At 33.7% G+C, this 24,074-nt stretch overlaps 1 long non-coding RNA gene across 1 annotated transcript in view; it reads left to right on the top strand.

Annotated features, from left to right (window-relative positions):
* LOC141555362 (uncharacterized) overlaps window positions 1–24,074 on the top strand; it is a 114,976-nt gene that overhangs the window by 72,631 nt on the left and 18,271 nt on the right. Inside the window, exon 3 of the long non-coding RNA XR_012486170.1 lies at window positions 21,849–22,039. This is a non-coding gene — a long non-coding RNA (uncharacterized LOC141555362). The remainder of the gene's footprint in view (window positions 1–21,848; window positions 22,040–24,074) is intronic.

A 24,074-nucleotide genomic window follows, 5' to 3' on the forward strand; every position in this document is an offset into this window, starting at 1 on the left:
AAGTAATACTGGATCTAATAGTCTTAATGGTCTCCTACCTCTGTGCCTTTGAGGGAGGAGGCAGTGTTGCCTAATGGGCAGAATGGATATAATGTTAGACTCTCAGTCTAGAGGACTTTTGTTGAAATACTTCCTTACTAAGCTGTGCTTTACAAGTCTCTTCCAGACTTAAAGTTCTCCTCTGTAAAATGGGTCTATACTTCCCACACTCCCTACAGATCCTTCCAGGTCAGACTCTGTGTTTAATAACTTGTTCTGGATTTTAATTGCTTTTTGCAATTATTCATGCTTCAAATTATTTTTTAGTGATATTTTACTCTATACTATTAGTTACATATATGTTTTTTTTTTGGTTCTGTTACCCATTTGTTAATTGAAAAAATTGAGATTCAAGGACTGCTGGATCAGTATTTCTTCCATAGAGAGAGAAAAATTAGGGTGCTGATAGGAGATGTTATGGCTCTTGCTCTTACTTCTTTGCCTCTACATTATTCCTCATGTAGGATTGATCCATATGAGAAATCAAGATGAATGATTACTATTCTGAGGTAGTCTTAAGTAGTGAGGCAAACACTGATTTTTGAGTTATGAATCAGGTGTTGATCTGACTGGCCACATGACACTAAGTCCTCTAAAAACCTCAAATTCCTTATCATAAAAATGCATTAACAACATTGTTTTGAGTAACTTCAAGTGCTATGAAAATATCAGGAAGTATCCAATTTAATTCAGTCATCATTTATTAAATATTTACTATATTGTGCCAGACAAGAGAATATAAAAATAAATAAAATCCCAACCTCTAGGAATTTGCATTTGTATTATTTCCCTAGTACTTAGTATAGCACCTGTCTCTTAGTAGGCATTTAATAAATACTTATAGTTTGTACTTGGAAGATATAACATAGTCATAGACAGTTAAATATAAAATAATCTGAGGAGGGAGATGGCAATAAAAACAAGGAAAGACTTCATGGAGGAGCCTGAGTTGAATAATGAAGGAAGCTAGGTAAGGAGAGAGGATTCTAATAATTTCCAAACCATGTTTTCTGCTTTCTGGCCCTCTTCATCCTTCTTTCTGTCTTTCCTCTCCTTTTTTAAACCTTATCTTGCCTGGATTGTGGCCATATCTTTTAGGCCATCTAAATCATGTCCCAGTTTATATTATTTATCTCCCTATTTTGGGACTCTCCTTTTTCTAACAACTTCTCTCATTAAAATGAAAAATCCTTAAACTTAGTTACTTATATTTGTATCCTTTTCAGTTAGCAAAGTTCCTGGTACCACTTAATAATTTTTTTTAAAATTCATTAATTTATTCATGCATGCATCTATTTATTTACTCCTGGCATGAAAAAGGCATGCTTATGCAAAGATTTGGTGGCAAGAGATTTAATGTCACATTTTGGTTCAGATAGTTGGCCAGTTTGGATGGAATATAGAATCTGTGAATAGTAGTAATATAAAATAAATCAGAAAAAGTACTCAGAATCCCAGATAATAGAGGGCTCTGAATGCCAGGTTGTGATATTCTTTAGATTGCAATTATCCTAAAGGCAAGAGGAAATCACTAAAAATTTTTGAGCAAGGAAGTAAGAGGCATAGAACTGTTTTTTACGATTACTAATTTGAAGCTGTATTGGAAGATTTATTAGGGTGCATTGAACAAATAGTTAACTCTTAGAAGCTGAGTGTACTTAGACAGAGGTAGTTATGGAAGTGCTGTGAATGTAGCCTTCCAGGTCTCTGATAACTGTAAATATCCCCTTTTGAATTAACCAGCAATGACAATTCTATATTTTTACTTGGATTGTGCTTTGGGGGCATTTTTAGATCCTCTTATACTTTCTAATGTTGAGCTGACACATTCTCATTATTTTCATTGAGATGAGAGTGATAGAAGAATCAGTTCTGCCCTCCATGTAGTACCTGTATGTAAGAAGTGTTTCCAAGTAAGTCAACTTTCTTTTGTTAAATTGAATAAGAGACTCTAGATTCAAAGATATATTCCCTTAAAAATCATTTGGACTTTGACCAAAGGGAGTGACTTAATGGGGATCATATACTTCTTCCAAACTGACTACTTTCTCTAGCAGACCGTTTAAGAAAGAGAGAGCATTGCATCACTCTCTGGTGAATAAAGTAGAGCCGAAACAACTTTTCATCCCAGTAGGAAGGTACATGATAGAGTGAAACAAGTGATGCTTTTGGGATCAGAGAAGCTGGGTTGAAACTTCCCTCTGATTCTGGGTGACTTTCAGCAAATTACTTAACCTCCCTGGGCCTCAATTTCCTAGAGTGCAAAATGAGAAGGTAGGACTAAATGTCTTGTGAAATCCTTTCCAACTCTAGATTTATAGCTAAGCATATGACTAAGTTTGATTGAAAGTAATTATTTAGCTCTTTTTTTTTTTCATGCTCCTTCTCTCCCCCATACCTATAAAGCTGAGTATGTATCTATCTGCATTCCTTCTTTTCTTTGTAAGCTTTCCAGTAAGTCATGTAGTTTGCTGACTCCCTAGGAAGGAATAGACAATAAACTACAATTGCCCCTTGAAAGGAAGAGAGAGGACCAAGCTGTGCTTAGGCTGCCTCTATATTATTGGTTCCTGGTTTTTTCTCTGTCAAAGGATGGCACAGTAGGAAGCAGTTTGGCGGCGTCATCATTTCTTTTTTTTTTTTTTTTTTAATAATAGATTTTTATTTTCAAAATAAATAAAAAATAGTGAAAAAATAGTTTTCAACATTCACCTTTGCAAAACCTTGTGTTCCAAATTTTTCTCCCTACCCACATCCCTTCCAATATATGTTAAACATATTTCCACATTTATCAAGGTATCTCATTTCTATGGCATGTGGCGGTGGTTCTGCTAGTGAGTGGGACAATTATTGGGGATTTCTTTTTTTCCTTTTCTTCCCCTCTGAGAGGAGTTGAAAAGTCTCTATGTTCTTATGCCTATGGAAACTGTAAGGTTTGGTATTCTTAGTAATTTTCTTTACAGGAATAGGAATCCTATTTTCAAGACTATTTTTAAGTATTCTATTTTTCCCTCTAGAGCAAAAGTATGTAGATATTTAATAAATTTCAGGTTAGGATCCCAAAAGATATGGAGTTACAAAAGATTCAAATCTGGTAGAAGTTGAAGTCTTTTATATATATGTATATATATATATATATATATATATTTTTTTTTTTTTTTGGTGAAAAAAGGTAGGCTATTTCTGATTTTAGGCCACCAAGTTTTCCAAAGTTTTTAAAGTAGTAATGACACCTCTTTTAAATATAATGGTGCCTAACATTCCTTAAGTGATTCCAGTCATACCAATTTGCCATATATCCTTTCATAATGAAGACCATATTAAGTCTTAAGTCCTTTCAACTTGGTTGTGATGAGGAAAGCATAATATTTATTGACATTCTGCAATGAGTGCTTTCCCATGACTAAAGTCCCCTACTACTATATAGAATTATGTGCATATTTATGAGTTTTAAAATACATTTATAGATAAAACACATTAATAAAAGAAATTAAACAATAATTAAATATTAATAAACATTACTTTTAAATAATTTAAAATAGATTGTAATATATGTATTTATAAATATTACATATATAATTTGTACAGTATACATATTCATATATGTATATCTATACTTGTGATTTCCTTTTGCTGAGAAAACTCTCTCTCTCCATGCTGATTGTCACCTGTTTGTCTTAGACAGGTGCCTGGGACACCAAGAAGTTAGGATGTTCTACAGTTCACAATACAATGTGTGTCACCAGAGTTGGAACTTGAACCTGGGACTTTCCAGGGTTGCCACTCTATTATGATGTACTGCTTTTTGAGATAGTTATATTTTGGCATAAAGGTATGGATTAAGGAATCCTTGGCTGCCTCAGGAGAACTGAATTTGTGGTCAGAAGATCTGCATTTGAGTTATAACAATGATACTGAGATATATAGATTAGTGAGAGAGCAATAAAATAGAATCAGAAAACCTGTGGTTCAGCTTTGGACTCCTACCTTTGTGATCTTGGAAACATCGCTAAACTGAGTTTCAGTTTGGTTGTCTATAAAATAGGGATCATAATAATTGTTATTTGTAAAGCACATTAAATGTTTCTTTACTTATAATACGGTTTCCTTTGTTCAAAATGCATAGTGCCATCTACTTCAGAATGATTGTAATTTAGATCCTAGATCTGAAAAAGAGATCTCAAATCCTGAGATCCTGATGCAGACCCATCACTTTAGAGAGTTATGTGGTGGTTGTTCTTCTAGTGAGTGGTCACAGAGGTTGTAAAGGTTCAAAGGAAAATTGCTAATTAAATTGAACTTTTATTTTTCATTTTCCACACTTACTTAAAGTTAGAGAGCTTTATATGATAGCCAAAGATAATGAAAGTCACCTGTGGAAAATCTCCAGGGAAATAAACAAACAAATCAGGCTCCTTCTGTTGCTGGTTTAGTTCCCTAAATTACTAAGCTTAAAAAACGGGCATCATGAGAATCAGAACTTTCCCCCATCAAATATCCTACAGAATGATTGCTTTCTGCTTTTGACAGCAGTGAAAATTAGCTTGAGGAAAAAGGGATTGAGTCTCATCACTTTCCTGCATTTTCTCATGGTCACCCACAGAGAACTATTGGGTAGAACTCTAGATCATGCGAATTGGATAGGCTCCTGGCAAGAGCTTAGCTATAGGATCTCACATTTACTATCTTCTTTGCTTCTGGGTTTAAAAGAGAAATCAGCTTTAAGCTAGGGACATAAATTATCCATCATCAGAAAATAAGGAATTTTTGCATTAAAATTATGAAAGTGAAAATTGTATAGACTGTATGAGTTATTCCTCTATAATCACTTAAACACTTTTCCTTCCCTATGAAGCAAATTGAAAATGTTATTTTGGTGCATGTAGGCTATAAGACTTTTCAAATGATTCAAATATCTTCTGGAAATATTTATCCATACTTTGTTCCCACTTGAACCTCAAGGATCTGAATGTATTGGTTTGGAGTATAGGCTCTTTTAAAATTAAAAAAAAATTGCATTAAATATTTTACAATGACATGTAAGCATTTTAAAACTATAAATAAATAAATAAACAAACAAACAAACAAACAAACAAATAAACAAACAAACAAATAAATAAATAAATAAAAGATTTTGAGTTCCAAATTCCCTCTCTTCACATATCTTGAGAAGTCAAACAATTTGATTTTGATTGAATTGAGTGCTGGGCTTTTAAAGGAAGACTTATCTTCATGATTTCAAATCTGGCCTCAGATACTTCTAGCTGTCTGATCCCGGACAAATCACTTAAACCTGTTTGTCTTAGTCCCTTTCTGTTAAAAGGAGCTGGAGAAGGAAATGACAAACTTCTCCAGTACCTTTTCCAAGAAAATTCAATAAAAAGAGTCACAAAGAGTTGGATATGACTAAAATGAATGACAATACATTGAAATCATGCAAAACATATTTCTGTATTAGTCATGTTGCAAAAGAAAACACAATAAAGCAATAAAATAAAGTTTAAAAAGTATGTTTCAATCTGTATTCACAGTTCATCCATTTCCTCTCTGGAGTTGTATAGCATTTTTCATCATGGTCCTTTGGGATTGACTGCAGCTGGGGTTGAGTCTGGGGCTGCACTCTGGACTCCCACATTTTCTGCTGAGCTTCTAAGTTGCCTTTGGCTAGAAAATTTCTACTCTGTCTTTTTGGGTTTTTCTGATGTTCTAAAATTTGTTTAAAGTCATTATTTAAAGAAATTTTGGAGCAGTTTGGGGGAGAAGTTGAGCAAGTTCCTGCCTTTATTCCACCATTTTGACTCTACCTCTGTTTGACCATTTATCAACTGGGGACAAGCTCTTAATTTATCTCAGAGCCCTATATATTTGATAAATGAGGCCTTTATTAGAAACTTGTTAGAATCCTCTCTCCACCACAAGTGTTCTGTTTCTCTTCTAATTTTGGCTGTTAATTTTGTTTGTGTAATAACCTTTTAATTTCCTTATAACTAAAATTATCTATTTCACTTCCTGTAATCTCTTTGATCTTGTTTAGTCATAAACTCTTCCCTTATCTGCAAACATGACAAATACATTTTCTCCTATGCTCCTTTAATTTACTTGTAATGTCACCCTTTATGTCATAATAATTTATTTTGACTTGGTATGAGGTGTTAGTCTGTGCCTAGTTTCTTCCAAGCTACTTACTAGTTTTCCCAGCATTTTCTACAAATCTTGAATTCTTACCCTTAGTGCTTAAGATTTTTGGATTTCATCAAATTAGTTTACTATGGTCAAGTACTAATATCTGTTGTGTAACTAATCTGTTCTGTTTTGAATGGGAGGTTCCAAATCCTTTTTACTGTGTCTCTTGGGCCCCTTTGATAGTCTAGTGAAACTGATTGGATTGCTTCTCAGAATAAGGCATTTAAATTCACAAATTAAAATACAATTGAAATACAATTAAAATACAAATGAAACTAAAAGTTAGTGAAAATAAAGATTTTTTTTCCTGTCCAAGTTCTTGGATACTCTCTGAAATTTGTCCTTTGGGGTAGATTGAGGAAAAATTAAGTTAAAATTGAAGGAGAGAGAAGGAACTGAGACAGAGATGACTGATAAAGGGCCATAGAGAATAAAAGGAAAGGGTGAACTACTGACATATTTATTTTTTTCATCTAGTGAAAATAAGGGATAAAAAGAATGCTGGAGAATTAAATAAGAAAGACTGTAACAGATTCTGGAGGGACACAACACATAGAAATTTGGAGTGAAGCACTTTTCCAGCCTAAAATAACATAGAAGGACTTCAGGAAAGATCTGTTTCACTTGAGTGGATGGGGAGTGCATCCCAGCATGAAAGCACTGCAAGGTGTCTGATGGGAAGCTCTTAGCAATGGCAAAATCAGCAGCAGAGGCCCAGTATCCTGCTTCTGTTAGCCAGTGCCTCAGAAGGCCAGCTGCCAGACCTCCAACCCCAATATAAAAGGCAAATTGTGAGCCCCTGAACCATTCCAAAGTAGTGCAGGCCAATCCAGCACAATGGGAAAGCTGCCAGCACTTATGGCCCCTGCATGGTAAGCTACTGTACTCCATCCTTCAAAAAAAAAAAAAAAAAAAGGGACAATGTCCCCTGTGCCCTAAGAGCAGAGCTTAATTTTTTAAGATGAGAAAAAAAGCAAAAAGAGCCCTGTTCATAGAAAGTTACTATGGTGATAGGGAAGATCAGAATACAAATCCAAAAGAGAACAGTAAAGGCAAAATGTCTACATATGAACCCTCAAATGAGTATATGAATTGGTTTCAAGCTCAAAAAGTTCTCTTGGATTTTAAAAAATAATTTCAGAGAGACAGAAAAACATTGGGAAAAATGAGAGCTGTGAAGGAGAATTTTGGGGGAAAAGCATTAGTTTGGAAAAGGAAGCACAAAATATATTGAAAAAAACTCCTTAAAAATTAGAATTGGCAAAATGAAAAAAAAATCTATTAAACAAAACAACTCCTTTAAAAATAGAACTATCCAAATGGAAAAAGAGGCAAAAAAGCTAAATGAAGAAAATAATTAATTGAAAATTAGAACTGTACAAAAAAAAAAGAATAACTCAATGAGATATCAAGAATCAGTTACACAAAATTTTAAAAAATGAAAAAATAGAAGAAAATAACATCTTTAAGGAAGTCATCAAGGAAAATTTCCTGATATCTTAGAAATAGAGGGTAAAATAGTCGTTGAAAGAACCCACTAATAACCTCCTGCTAAATTCCAGAATTATCAAGTCAAGGAGAAAATGTTGCAAGCAGCCAGAAAAAAAAAATTCAAATATCAAGGATTCCAATTATTCAGGATTTAGCAGCGTCCACATTAAAGGATCAGAAGATCTGAAAAATGATATTCCAGATGGCAAAGGGGCTTGGGCTACATCTACCTAGCAAAATTGAACATAGTCTTTAAGTTAAGTGGTACAAAAATGACTGTACTGGTTGAAGAGGAAAGGGTGGGTTAAATGAGAGTAAATTACATTACATGAAGAGGCACAAAAGACTATTATAGTAGAGATAAAGAAGGGAGAGGGATTGAACATTTTTTAATCTTAATATTATTTGATTCAGCTCAAACAAAGAATAATATACACATAAGGGAGTAGGAGGGGAAAGGGGAAAGAAAAAAGGAAGAAAGAAGGCTGATGAGAAGGGAGGGCAGAAATAGAAGGGAAAAAGGATAAGAAAAGGAAGGGACTGAGAAAAGGGAGGGCAGATTTTTTGCTTAACAGCAAAACATTGGTGAAGAGGGAAAGAGTGAAAGAACAAAGAAAAATAAATGTGGAAGAAAATAGGATGGAGGAAAATGCAGAATTTTAGTAATCATTACTGTGAATAGGAATGAGATTAACTCTCCCATAAATTGGAAGGATGTATAAGAATAGATTAAAAGCCAAAATCTACCATATGCTGTTTACAAGAAACACAGTGGAAGCAGAAAGATACACATAGAATAAAGGTAAAAAGCTGGTGCAGAATATATTGTGGTTCAACTGAAATAAAAAATAAAATCTGATCTCAGATAAAGCAAAAGCAAAAACAGGTCTACTTAAATTAAAAATAGATCTAATTAAAAAGAATTAAGGAAACTCCATCTTACTAAAGGGTACTATAGATAATGAAGTAATATCAATACTAAATATATGTGAACCAAATGATAGAGTATCTAAATTCTTAGAGAAGTAAGTGAGTTGCAAGAAGAAATAGACAGCAAAACCATACCGCTGGAGAATCTCATGTAATAAAGGACCATAAAAATACATTAAAATTAATTGGAAACGAAGTAATCAAACTCTAAAGCATGGGTGGGTCAAACAAAAACCATAAAAATCATCAATAATTTCATCTAAGAGAATGAAAATAATGAGACAGCATACCAAAATTTATGGGATGCGGCCAAAGTAGTTATTTTTGGGAAAGTTTACATCTCTAGATGCTTACGTGAATAAAAGACACAATAGTTAATGACTATAATAATCTATTGTTTGATAAACCCCAAAATTCCAGCTTCTGGGTATAAACTCAATAACAAAAATTTCTGGGAAAACAGAAAATAGGCATAAAGCAACATTATAGACCAAGATAAGGTCAGAATGGGTTCATGATTTAGTTATAAAGGGAAATAATACTATAAGCAAATTAAGAAAGCAAGAGATAATTTACCTGTCAGATCTTTGGAGAAAGGAGGAATTTATGGGAAAAGAACTAGTGAACATAAAATGCATAATGAATAATTTTGATCACATTAAATGAAAAAGATTTTGCACAAAATGCAGCCAAGATTAGAAGGAAAGCAGAAAGCTAGAAAACAGTTTTTTACAGCCAGTGTTTCTAATAAAAGTCTCATTTTTAAAATATATAAAGAATGGAGTCAAATTTACAAGAATACAAGTCATTCCACAATTGATAAATAATCAAAGGATATGAAGACAATTTTCAGATAAAGAAATTCCATTTGTAATCATATTAAAATGCTCTAAATCAGCATATTGATTAGAAAAATGCAAATTAAAATAACTCTGAGGTACTACCTCACAAACTTTTGGGCATAGTTCCAAATTTTGCATGCCCTATCTAGCTGGGTCACTACTGGGTTTATATCCCAAAGAGATTCATAAGTGCAAAACTGTTTTAGCAGCTCTTTTTGTAGTGGCAAGAAATTGGAAAATGAGTGGATGCTCATGATTTGGTGAATGGCTGCTGAATAAGTTATGAATGTAGTGGAATATTATTGTTTTATAAGAAATAATGACCAGGCTGATTTCAGAAAAGCCTGGAAAGACTTACATGAACTGATACTGAGTGAGGTGAGAACCAGAAGAACCTCGCACACAGTACCAGCAAGATTATGGGATGATCAATTGTGATAGTCTTAGCTCTTCTCAATAACACAGTAATGCAAGTCAATGTCAATAAACTTTGAAAGGAAAATGCCTTCTGCTTCCAGAGAGAGAACTATGCAGACTGAATGTGGATTGAAGCATACTATCTTCACCTTTTTTTTCTTGTGTTTTTTTTCTTTGGATCTGATTTTTCTTTTACAAAATGACTAATAGGGAAATTTAAAATGATTAAAAATGCATAATAGAATTGTTTGCTGCCCTGAGGAGGAGAGGTGTAAGGAAGGGAAATAGAAAAAAAATTTGGAACTCATAATCTTATTAAAATGAATGTTGGAAACTACATGAAATCGGAAAATTTTTTACTACTGAACTAAAAAATAGTAGCAGAAGAGTTTTGAGAGTACAGATTAGAGAGTATCTGAAATTCTCTATCAAGGAATTAAATGTTTCATAAATAAATTGTTGTGACAATTTGAATTTTACATATATCCTGATATATTCTCCCATCAGAAAATTAGTTTGAACATTAGATTAGGAAAAAAAAACTTTTAGGCTTATATTTTGGTATAATCTTTGTTCATAAAATTATTTTGCAGTCATTATTAAATTTGATCCTTCTAAAAATACTATGAGACGGGGAAGTTGTAATGTTTCCATTTTACTCACAAAATGGTGGTCAATCAGCACAGTCTCTGAAATTTAGAGATATCAGAAATATTAAGAGAAACCAGAAATATTAAGAGAATTTCTAAAGATATATGGGTGGCAGAACTGGAAATTTAAACCAGGCCCTCCAATTGCAAATCTATTGGCTATTTCCCTAGATCTTAGTGTTAAGGCCAAATTTTAAATGCAGTTTTTTCACTCTAAGGTCAGTGTGATTTCCTTTATACCATATTGCACCTTTGGGGGAAAAAAAAACAGAAAGGGAACAACATGGGAAAACTAATTCATATAGTAGATAGAGAACTGATCTTGGCATCAGGACCTTACTCATCCTTGATTTCCTTAACTATAAAATGGGAATAATACTAGCACCTATCTCATGGAGTTGTTGAAATCAAATAAGTTAAAATATCGTTAGTGCTTTGTAAATATTAAATGACTATTTAAATGCTAGGATTATGATGAATGAAAATTTAATTATACTCTTAGGGAACCAGTATCACTGTGGATTTTTCTTTGTAGGTTAGAGAATAATTATAAATAAATACAATATAAATAAACAGAAAAGGAATTAGCAATTATATACCACATATATTGGGTCAGTCTAAGCACTTTATAAATCTTTTCTCTTTTGATCTTCATAACAATCCTGAAAGATAAGTACTACTGTTATCCACATTTTACAGTTGAGGAAACTGAGACAAATAGAGATTGTGCTTGTCCAGCATCACACAACTAATTAGTGTCTAAGACTAGATTTGAACTGAAACCTCCCTGACTCTAGGCCCAGTACTCTATAATAATAGCTTTTTATTTTCAAAATACATAAAAATATAGTTTTCAACATTCACCCTTGCAAAACCTTATGTTCCAATTTTTTCTCCCTGTTTCTCCATCTTCTCTACTCTATATAGCAGGTAATCATTGCAACCCTCCAATGGACAATTGGAAAAATATTTTAATACTAATAGCTTTTTATTTTTAAAAATACATACAAAGATAGTTTTCATCAATAATCTCACAAAACTTTGTCTCCCTCCCTCTTCTCCCTGCTTCTCTGGATAGCAAGTAATCCAACATAGATTAAACATGTGCAATTCTTCTAAACATATTTCCACATTTATCATGCTGCACAAGAAAATTCAGATTAACAAGGAAAAAATGAGAAAGAAAAAACAGGCAAACAACAATAAAGGTGAAAATACTATATTGTGATCCATCCACATTTAGTCCCATAGTTCTCTTTCTGGATGCAGATGTACGCCCAGTACTCTATCCATTTTATGGCTAGTTGTCTAAAACGCTATTTTAAATCTAAAGATGGTTTCAAAAAGTTTACTTCTCTAGGAGGTACAAAATTTGTGAGTGGACACTTAATGGCTTGAAAGCCTTTAGTTTTTGAAAGATCAGTTTTGTCCCTTGAGAAAATAAAAAAAAGCAAGCAGTACCCATAAGTGTTTTCTGTAGCAGCCAAAAAGAAAGTTAACTATAGAGGAAGAACTTTTCTCTTGAGAGAAAATAGCAATTTTTCCCCTATGCCTCTTCTACAATGCAACTGGTAAAGCAGGAAATTTTTCTCTCCTTCCCTATAGCAATGGCTTCTTTGAGCAGCATAATTTGATGCTTCATTCAGCAGAAGGCAGCCTCACAATGTTGAGTTGTGGAGAAAATCAGATTGAGAGCACACAGTGCAATTATCTGTCCTGCAAATAAACTGTTTTTAAGGGAAGTGGTGTACCACAAGAAGAGATGAAGGAAGCATCAAAACTCTGTAATGTTAGATTTTCTCTACCTATTGAGTAAAAAAATCTACACTCTACTAGTGTTCTTGTTCTGTCTCTGTTTCTGTCTCCCTGTCTCATTCCACTGACCCCATGTCTTTGTAGGATAGATAGTCCCAGTTTTGTGGAGATGTTTCGTGTCTTTAATTCTTAGTATATTTTAGGTATACTACCCCATCAGTAAATACTTCTAAAATATAATTCCACTGTTTCCTCCTTTACTCTCATTTCCAATGAAGAGATAACTCTCTTGTCAAAGCCTGTGTCTGTATTTTATAAACCAATCTGTTCCAATCTTCTCCAGGTGACTGTTCTATTATTATCACCACTCTCCTTCCTTGACAGCTACCATTGTCAGATACTACACTCTGATATCCTGAACAATGACCTAACTTTCCCTTGCTCTATTCACTAGTCCCAACCATTCTCTTGGACTGACAGAAGCTTCAGCAATTCTCCTTGTGATCTTTGAGTCTGCCCATTTTCTGACAGCTAATTGGAATCATGCTATGCCTGTGTGTGATCTTAACCTCCCTCCCTCCCCAATAAAAGGATCCAGGACTCCACCCTGTTTCCTTCTTGGATACCTTAGACCTTCAACATTTCCCATTTTGGCAGGAAGGGCTCCTAATTATGCCACATAGAGCTTATCTATCTACTGATTAAAACCTGGAATTTAACTAGAGCCCTTCAGAGCCCTACCCTACTTTAAATAGATTTTAGGACTTCTTCTAAGCCATTTTGAGCCATTATCATCAGTTCACTCTGGACCTGACACTACACAACAGTCATCAGCAGCACCATCTAGCCTTCTAAGTTGTACAGGCTATTCCATCCACAATTTGGGAATCAGGTACTCAGAATCTTAATTGGGACATCTTGTCAAACTGTTGATACCTGCCAGCCATTGTATAGCTTAGCATCTATCATGCCATTTCTTTTTCTTAGCAGCTTAGAGCACACTTCTCCCTACATATTGATAATCATCAAGGACCTCAAGTGACTAGCTTAGCTTAGTTTACTTTATGATAGTTTACCATAGCAGCTGGAGACTACTAGTCTGGATTTTGGGAGTCCCAATGACCTTGACCTGTTTCCTCACCCTTCTAACCTCCCTTAACTGCCAATCCACAAAAACCCCACCTACAACTTCTGATTTTAGAGTTGGCCATCATCTTTAACCTGGAGTCCAGAATTCATCAGGTATTTGAGAGATCCAGACTCAAGCTATCCTGGGTCTGAGTTTGGACTTTGGGGGATGGGGTCAAGAAGAACCTTAGAAGCCTTTAGAGTTCCCCACATGCTGGATTCTGAGGAATATCATAGAAGTGTGGAGTCAGGAAAGGATTCCTACAGTGGGCTAGTCCTGGATTTAAAAAAGTCTTTGATTTATCTAGTGCTGCTGCTGATGTGTTAGGACCAGAGTTTCACAGTTTCTTTCCTCCCATCCTGAGACATTGGAAAGCTCTTCTTAGAAGACAAAATTGCCTTTAGGGCTGAGGTTTCTGGTTGAGGCCCTTAAGCCTGGTGTGGCTTTCTGGTTACATGGAGCATAAAACATTCCAGCTACGTGAAATCTAGACCTCTCAGACTGGTGGGTACCTACACTGGAGTTGCTAATTATACTTGCTTAGAAGTGTTTCTTTGAGAGGTGAGGAAGAATTCTTCTATACTTTATGCATAATTATGCTTCTTTGCTAGACCTTCATTCATGACTTACCCATTGTTTATAGATATACCATGAGGCTTACTTAAAGGTCTTTTTTATTTTCAAAAAATATTTTCTTACTTGATCTCACCAGTTCCAAGGATAAATTTCAACTCTCCCTGCAAATGACTACTAGATCTCTGTGTCCAGCCCCACTAGCTTTCCTGAATTCCAGTTGCCCATCACAAACTTTTGAATGTTTTGAACTAGATGATCTATAGGAATCTCAAGTTCAAAATAATCAAAACTGAACCCAGTATATACTTCCCTAAATCATCATTACTTACAGATTTCACTATTATTGTCAAGAAAATAACATTCTTCCAATTTTCAGATAATAAATTCTTATTCCTTCTTACCTCACACATCCAATAAGTCATCAAATCTTTTTGTTTCTATCTCCAAACCATCATTTTAATATGGCCTCCTTTTTTCCTCATGTAGCTGACTTCCTAGTTTAGGCTCTCACCACTTCTCAGCTGAAATATAATCACCTCCTAATTGCCCTTAATCCTGTAGTTCTTGCTTCATTCCAGTACTTAATGCATCTGCCAAAGTGATTTTCCTAAAATAAGGTTTGACAACATATCTATCATAGTCAAAAATTCAGTTATTCCACATTATCTCCAGAATCACATATCTTTTCTCCAGAATCACAACTCTTTTTCTTAGCATTTAAAGTACTCTACAGCCTGGTCCCTTTTATGTTTTAAAATTTTACTTATTTTTGCTTATGATTCCTCTTAATGACAGGGTAGCCATATAGTCTATTGACTATTTCATACATTTGAGGCTTCATTTACAATCTCTCTAATTTTTCATTGGCCAAACAAACCATGTCTATCTTATATCTCTGCCTTTCAGGATCCTTGTTTTCCTTCAAGGTTCAGGTAAAGAACCACTTTTTTCAAGAGGCCTTTCACTCCCAGTGCCAAAATGATGGAATGAGGAAGAAACCCTCATAAGCCCTCCCAAATTTTTCTCCAAAATATTAGAAAATTTCCTCAGCGATCTTAAAGGAGGGAAAGGGACCTGTATGTGCAAAAATGTTTGTGGCAGCCCTTTTCATAGTGACAAGAAACTGGAAACTGAATGGATGCCCATCAATTGGGGAATGGCTGAATAAGTTACGGTATATGAATGTTATGGAATATTATTGTTCTGTAAGAAATGATCAGCAGGAAGATTTCAGAGAGGCTGGAGAGACTTATATGAACTGATGCTGAGTGAAATGAGCAGGACCAGGAGATCATTGTATACAGCAATAACAAGTTTATACAATGATCAATTCTGATAAATGTGACTCTTTCCAACAATGAGATGATTGAGGCAAATTTTAATGATCTTGTGATGAAGAGAGCCATTGAGAGAGAGGACTGTGGGAATTGAGTGTGGATCAACATGTAACATACTCACTCTTTTTGTTGTTGTTCATTTGCATTTTATTATTCATTTTCATTTTGATCATTTTTTTATGTAGCAAGATAATTGTATCAATGTTTACATATATTAGATTTAACATCTATTTTAACATGTTTAAAATATATTGGATTACGTGCCATCTAGGGGAGGGGATGGGGGGAAGGAGGGGAAAATTTGCAACACAAGGCTATATAAGGGTCAATGTTGAAAAATTATCCATGCATATGTTTTGAAAATAAAAAGTTAAAAAAAAAAGAAAATCACCTCAGACTTGTTCTTGGAGTAGGGAAGTAACTTATCAGGATGCCAGGAAGGGTGTGTCTCACTGGGGTAGGAGGAGAGAGGGGTTCAAGAGCAGCAGCAATCATCCTAAAATCAATGGGCTTATACCAAGGCTCCAAGCCCAGGGCAAGCCATTTTCCTACAAATCCCTATAAAGTCCCATCCATCTGCAATACAGCAGCTGCAAGTGAGTGGTCTGTGAAAAACAGCAAGATCCCATCCTAGTGATAGTGCAAATCACCGCCAAGGCCTTGAACCAATTGCTGACGAGTACTGAAACTCTACTCCTAAGAGCAAGACTGTGTTCAAAGGGTCTACCAGAAGTGACATCCTGTTTTCATAGCAACTCAACAGCAGAGCCCCACCCATGTGGCCCACCAGGAACAAGATCCCTCTTCCAGGGCTGAGCACTAGAAAGACTCTGTTACCATATCAACCTAAAAAGCAAGGCCCAACCTTGGAGTAGGTCAGCAGCTAAAGCCCCACACTCAGAGGAAGCCAGTAATGAGGACCCACACCCCAATAAAAACCAGCAGTAAGACTCAAACCCCCACAAAAAAACCTGGGACAGTCAAGGACCAGAGTCCAACTCTTATATAAAAAAATAAGTCACCAAAAGAACAAAAAAGGAGTAAAAAAAACCAAACCAAACCAAAAAAGAACTTGGCTATAAGTCACTATGGTGACAAGGATCAAGGCAAAAGAAGTAGAAGAAATATTGGGAAAATGAATGAGGAAGATACATAAAATTTACTGAGGAAAAAATTTCCTAAAGAATCGACCAAAATGGACAAAGGGAGTACAAAAGTTCACCATAGAAAATAATTCCTTAAAAATTAGAATTGAAGAAGTGGAAACTAATGACTTTATGAGACACCAAGTACAATAAAACAAAATCAAAAAAGGTATATATCAGTTTTTCTTTTTTTCTTTTCTTTTCTTTTTGGCTGAGGCAATTGGGGTTAAGTAACTTGCCCAGGGTCACACAGCTAGGAAGTGTTAGAGGACAAATTTGAACTCAGGTCCTCCTGACTTCCATTGTACCACCTAGCTGCCCCAAATCAAAAAAAGTAAATGTGATATTTCTCACTAGAAAAACACCTAGATCCATGAGAGAAAAAATTTTTTATTATAGTTTTTTATTTACAAAACATATGCATGGGTAATTTTTCAACATTGACCCTTGAAAAGCCTTCTGTTCCAACTTTTCCTCTCCTTCCTCCCCCTTCCCTAGATGCCAGGTAGTCCAATACATGTTAAATATGTTAAAGTATATGTTAAATACAATATATGTATACATATTTATACAGTTATCTTGCTATACAAGAAAAAATCAGATGTAGAAATAAGGTAAAAATAACCTGAGAAGGAAAACAAAAATGCAGGCAGAAAATAATAGAAAGAGTGGAAATGCTTTGTTGTGGTCCTCACTCATTTCCCATAGTTCTTTCGCTGGGTGTAGCTGGTTCTCTTCATTACTGAACAATCGGTACTCATTTGGTTCATCTCATTGTTGAAGAGAGCCACAACCATCAGAATTGATTATCATATAATCTTGTTGTTGCCATGTATAATGATCTCCTGGTTCTGCTTATTTCACTTATTATCAGTTTATGTAAGTCTCTCCAGGCCTTTCTGAAATTATCCTGCTGGTCATTTTTTTTATTATAGCTTTTTATTTACAAGATATATGCATGGGTAATTTTTCAGCATTGACAATTGCAAAACCTTTTGGTCCAACTTTTCCCCTCCTTCCCCCGACCCCTTCCCCCAGATGGCAGGTTGACCAATACATGTTACATATGTTAAAGTATAAGTTAAATACAATATATGTATACATGACCAAACAGTTTATTTTGCTGTACAAAAATAATTGGACTTTGAAATAGTGTATAATTAGCCTGTGAAGGAAGTCAAATATGTAGGCAGACAAAAATAGAGGGATTGGGGATTCTATGTAGTGGGTCATAGTCATCTCCCAGAGTTCTTTCGCTGGGTGTAGCTGGTTCAGTTCATTACTGCTCTATTGGAACTGATTTAGTTCATCTCATTTGTTGAAGAGGGCCACATGCATCAGAATTGATCATTGTATAATATTGTTGTTGAAGTGTATAATGATCTCCTGGTCCTGCTCATTTCACTCAGCATCAGTTCATGTAAGTCTCTCTAAGTCTTTCTGAAATCATCCTGTTGGTCATTTCTTATAGAGCAATAATATTCCATAACATTCATATACCACAATTTATTCAGCCATTCTCCAATTGATGGGCATCTATTCAACTTTGAGTTTCTAGCCACTACAAAAATAGCTGCCACAAACATACGGGCCCCTTTCCCTTCTTTAGTATCTCTTTGGGATATAAGCCCAGTAGTAACACTGCTAGATCAAAAGGCATGTACAGTTTGATAATTTTTGAGCATAGTTCCAAATTGCTCTCCAGAATGGCTGGATGTTTTCACAACTCCACCAACAATGTATCAGTGTCCCTATTTTCCCACATACCCTCCAACATTTGTCATTATCTTTTCTTGTCATCTTAGTAAATCTGAGATGTGTGTAGTGGTATCTCAGAGTTGTCTTAATTTGCATTTCTCTTATCAATAATGATTTGGAGCACCTTTTCATATGAGTAGAAATAGTTTCAATTTCTTCCTCTGAAAATTATCTGTTCATATCCTTTGACTATTTATCAATTGGAGAATGGTTTGATTTCTTATAAATTTGAGTCAGTTCTCTATATATTATGGAAATGGGGCCTTTATAAGAAACTTTGATTGTAAAAATGTCTTCCCAGTTTATTGTGTCCCTTCTAATCTTGTCTGCATTAGTTTTGTTTGTACAAAACCTTTTTAACTTGATATAATCAAATTTTTCTATTTTGTGATCAATAATGATCTGTAGTTCTTCTTTGGTCACAAATTCCTTCTTCCTCCACAAGTCTGAGAGGTAAACTATCCTATGTCCTTCTAATTTATAATTCACAAGAGAGAATCTTAAAATTATTGGACTACCTGAAAGCTATGATAAAAAAATCTGAAAAATATCTGCAATTCTTCTAAATATGTTTTCATATTCATCATGCTGCCCAAGAAAAATCAGATCAAAAGGGGGAAACATGAGAAAGAAAACAAACAAATAAGCAAACAAACAAGAGCAACAACAAAAATACTATGCCTTGATATACATTCAGTCTCTATAGTTCTCTTTCTGGATATAAATGGCATTTTTCCATCACAAGGCCATTGGAATTTCTTTGAATCAACTCATTGTTGAAAAGAGCCAACTCCATATGATATTATACTTAGGAAATTTTAGAGAATCAAAATTATTAACAATTTCAGCAAAGTTGCAGGATACAAAATAAACTAATATAAATGATCAGCATTTCTATGAATTACCAGCAATGTCCAGCAGCAAGAGAGAGAAAGAAAAATTCCATTTAAAATAACTGTAGGCAATATAAAATACTTGCCAAGACAAACCCAGGAATTATATGAATGCATACAAAACACTTTTCACATAAAGTCAATTATAACAACTGAAAAAATATAAGCTAATAGTTAATGTTATAATAATAAATGACAGTGATAATATATCTAAATCTATTCAGTGTCATATCAATAAACTATGAAAAATTATTTTATACAACTAGAAAAAAAATGAAAAAATTATTTGGAAGAACAAAATCTTATGATATCAAAGGGATCAATGAAAAAAAATGTGAAAGAAGTTAGTCTACCCTACCAAATCTCAAACTGTATTATAAAGCAATAATTATAAAAAAAAAACTGGTACTGGCTAAAAAATAGGGTGATCAATGGAATAGATTATGTGCAAACTACATTATAGTAAATGATCATAGCAATCTAGTATATGATAAAACCAAAGATTCAAGTTTTTGGACAAAAATTCATTGTGTGACAAAAACTCCTGGGAAAAGAAAAAAAACAGTGTGGCAGATGCTAATATAGATTTAACATTTCATACTTTATTCCAAATAAAGTCAAAATAGGAATGTTGATATAAAGGTTGATTCCATATGAAATTAAAGAGAGCATGGAATAGTCAGATTTATAGATAAGGAAAGAAACTGGGACCAAAGAAGATATAGAGAGCATTATAAAATGTGAAATAGATACTTTTGATTATACAAAATTAAAAAAAATATTTTGCACAAATAAAGCCAATGAAAACAAAATTTTAAGAAAAGCAGAGCTAAAGCAATTTTTTTCCCCAACAAGTATCTCTGATAAAGGCCTCATTTCTCAACTATATAGAGGAATGAGTGAAATTTATTAAAATATAAATTATTTCCTAATTGATAAATAATCAAAGGATACAAAGAGGCAATTTTCAAAGAAATTGAAACTATCTAAAATAATATAGTCATTGCTAATAAGAGAAATGCAAATTAAAAGAACTCTGAAGTACCATCTCACACTAGAATGACTAATATAACAAAAAAGGAAAATGTTGGGTGTTGGAAGGGATGTGTGAAATCTGAAGTTCTAAGGCACTGTTGGTTAAACTGTGAACTGATCTAACCATTCTGGAGAGTAATTTGCAATAATGCCCAAAGAACTATATAATTACCCTTTAAATTAGTAATGCCACTGCTAGTTCGATATCTCAAACACTTTCAACAAAAGGGAAAAGGACTTGTTTGTACAAAAATATAGCATTTCTTTTTCTGGTCTCTAAGAATTGGGAATCAAAAGGATGCCCATAAAACTAGGAAATGGTTTAACAAACTGTGCTCTATAATTGTGCTTTCAAAATGATAAATAGAAAAACTTAGAAAAACTTACATGGACTGATGCATAGTTAAGTGAACAGAATCAGGAGAATGTTTTACACAGTAACAGCAATATTGTTCAATGAAGAATTGTGAATGACTTAAATATTCTCAGCAATACAACAATCTAATATAATCCCAAAGAACTAATAATGATAACTAATAATAGCATACTATCTACATTCAGAGAAAGAATTAATATTGATTGAATACATATGGAAGCATTCTATTTTTCACTTTCATTTTTTTTCTTTTATTCAAGTCTTCTTATATACCATGACTAACATGGAAATGCTTTACATAAATTGCACATGTATAACCTATATCTGTTTATTGACTTAGGGAGGAAGGAGAGTGGAGAAACTTTAAATAAAAATGTTAAAAAAATTGGAAAAAAAATAAAATACATTATTTGTGTAAAAAGTGTTCTTTTCTATTTCAGCCAGTTGCTAATGCTTTCCTCAGCAAGATTTCTTTTTAAATTCATTTTGTACAAATATTGGAATACTATATTTTTATATATAGTTTGCGTCATTAAAATGGCCTCTGTAAAGGCAGAAATAGGGTTTGTTTTTTTTTTTCTATATCAGCACTTAATACAGAACCTATCAATATTAAGTATTAATCAATATTGGCTGATTGATTCATTTGGGACCAGACTTCCTCTGAAGGAGGAAATTCTTCTCCCTCCTTTTATTTTCTTTATTGTCTTTGGATTGGAGCAGACTTTTAAATATATCAAGAGAAATGGTAGCCTATGAGCATTTGTTTGATGACTTAACAATCATGTCTTTGGGAGTTGATGCAATCTCTTTCATCATCTATGAAAAGTCTGAGACATTAGAAAAGACTGTTAATTATAATCTTGTTTAAGAACTGTGCCAGTTGAATTTTTCTGAGACTTGTTGCTATAAAAAACACTATGGTGTGGCAATATAAGGACAATGATTTCAGGCAATATAAGGACAGTGATTTCAATCATCAGAGAGCTATTCCAAATTTTTAGTAAGCAGATTGCCAAAATCTCATTTGAGAACAACAAATATTTAAGTAGGATAGACTGAAAAATGTAAAGAAGGTAAAAAAAGTAATGTTTGTATTTATTAATTCTTTGGGATGTTGAAATTTCTCAGTCAACTTGGAGGAATTTTAAGGCACCTAGCCATTGTCTGGTTGAAGGATTAACTATATTTCTTGGTTCAATGTATAAACAGAAAGCTATGCTAGCTTTGCAGTCAGTAGAAAAATAAGCAAACTAGCAAATATTATCTCTGGTAGTTAAGAAGAGAATTAGCCATGGGACAACAACTAAGTTCTCAAGAGAGAATCAATCTGCTTTATTTTTCTTATGCCGAAGTCGAAGTGCAAAAAGCAGGACAGAGAATCCATTGGAGTAACCTGCCTGTCAGATGTCACTTAAGAGGAAGATAATGGAGATAACAGTAGAAGAAAAAAAAACATGGGGACCCTAGCAGTGTTAGAGAGGTGAGTTGCCTACTGTGTGCTCAGTTTTCTATTCATTTTCTATGTATTTGCAGGAGAGAGAACTCTAGGATATAACGGGGAGGAAATTATGTTTTCTTACAGTAGTAATACTATACCATTTCATTAAATGCTTTTTCTTTGAGCTAATTTTGTCAACTGACTGACTCTTCAACCTATCAGTGAAGTTTGTGAATAATAGTTTTAGAAATGATGATTCACAGAAATAGTCAAACTACCTTGGTCATGGGATAGTTATCCCCTAGGAGCAGAGATGTTTTAAAGCTCAAATAAGATGATGTATATAAATCACTTTGCAAACTTTAAAGTACTATATAAATATTTGTATATTATTTTTTCTCCTCCTCCTTTTCCTCTACATCCTCCTCCTCCCTTCTTCTTTCTTCTCCTTCCTCCTCCTCTTTCCTCCTTCCTTATCCTCTTCCTTCTCTTCCTGTTCCTCCTCCTCTTCCTTCTCCTCCTTCTTTCTTCCTCTTCTTCTCCTATAGTCATTAGGATTCCATTGGGTGAAGACTTCATTCTCTAAGCCCTTTATTGCCTTCTTGATGAATTCAATCATTGTTTATAGAACATTATAGAGATATGCTGGTAAGTATTTTAACAACTATGCTGGAGAAGAATATATATATATATACATATATATATATACATATATATGCATATATGCTTTTAAGTTTAATTTTCATTATGAACATTCTCTTAAGTCTAGATGATCAACAAAACAATAAATCAAGTTATGACTTACAAATACTGCCAATGTCTGAGGTATAAATGCTTGTGTAGAAAATTTAGCAAATTTTTCAAGCTCCTTAGAGCTGGCTCCAGCATATCTCTGCACATGAGACTTACCTGAGTGAGTGTGAGGGCAGAGGCTATTTATTATTAAATAAAAACCACACACAGAAAATCTTTCAGAATCAAATAAGACAATAAATGGGAAAATACTTTAAAAGCATAAGTCTTTATCAAAAGTCTGCTGTTTAATAGGAGGACATAATATTCTTGAGTTTTTCTGACACAAGTATAATGGAAAATATACTAGATTTGGAATCAGAGGATCTGGGTTTATGATAACCTTTATATGGATTCGATTCATTTTCCATGAAGTGAAGAGATTGCACTAGATGCCTTCTAAGGTAGGTGCCAGCTCTGAATTTTTGTTCCTTTTGAAAGTTTTAGACTACATTATCTCTAGTCATCAACTCTCTTTAGAAAATTTGATGATTTTCTTTTTAAAGTAAAGTAATTATTCAATTTGCAATAAAAACTTCCAAAATATTGTTTTCCTAATCTTGAGGAATATATATTGTAGGTTAAATTCAAAACGTAGAAAATAGGAATTACTATGGGCAGCCATTTATACATCATTCTTGTTTCCCCTATACCACATCTGTACTAGCAAGTAAAAAAATTATCAAATATACTGGAGTGATGTATCCTCCTTGAATTCAGTTTTACCTACCAAATGTGAGTTGCAGTTAGTAAAAATTTAGATCCATTTTTATAGACTAAAAAGGCCAAATCATTTGGAATAAAATATATCAAGCAATACTTGGCCCAAATAATTCATCTTATTTTTTCATATATGATGCCAACTGGCCTAGAGCACACAAATCAATTTCAGATCAAAATAAAAGCTTGTTGGTGTAGCACCTGCAAATAATTGGGAGAGATGCTAAAATAGCTTGACAATTTAAAATACAGTAATTCTTATCATATTCAGTACACTTTTCTGGCATGGTGGTCACTAGGAATATTATTTCTCAAACATAGACCAAATGATGACATATGATTTTCTTCCCATTGGAAGCAAAAATATTCTTCCTTTTTTTCTGCCATAGTCCCATGCTAATTCATCTCTATAGACCTATATATTCTTACTATAGGATTTTTGGGGCATTTTTTTAGGTTTGTGGTCAATGAATCTAATCTTAAAACTGAATTTCTTGAAAAGAAACATTGAAAATATCTTATTGAACTGTAATTATGCTTTAGATATTTAAAACTCATCATGTTA

The sequence above is a fragment of the Sminthopsis crassicaudata genome, chromosome 2 (genome assembly GCF_048593235.1).
Source record: "Sminthopsis crassicaudata isolate SCR6 chromosome 2, ASM4859323v1, whole genome shotgun sequence".
In the NCBI taxonomy this organism is placed as follows: Eukaryota; Metazoa; Chordata; class Mammalia; order Dasyuromorphia; family Dasyuridae; genus Sminthopsis; species Sminthopsis crassicaudata.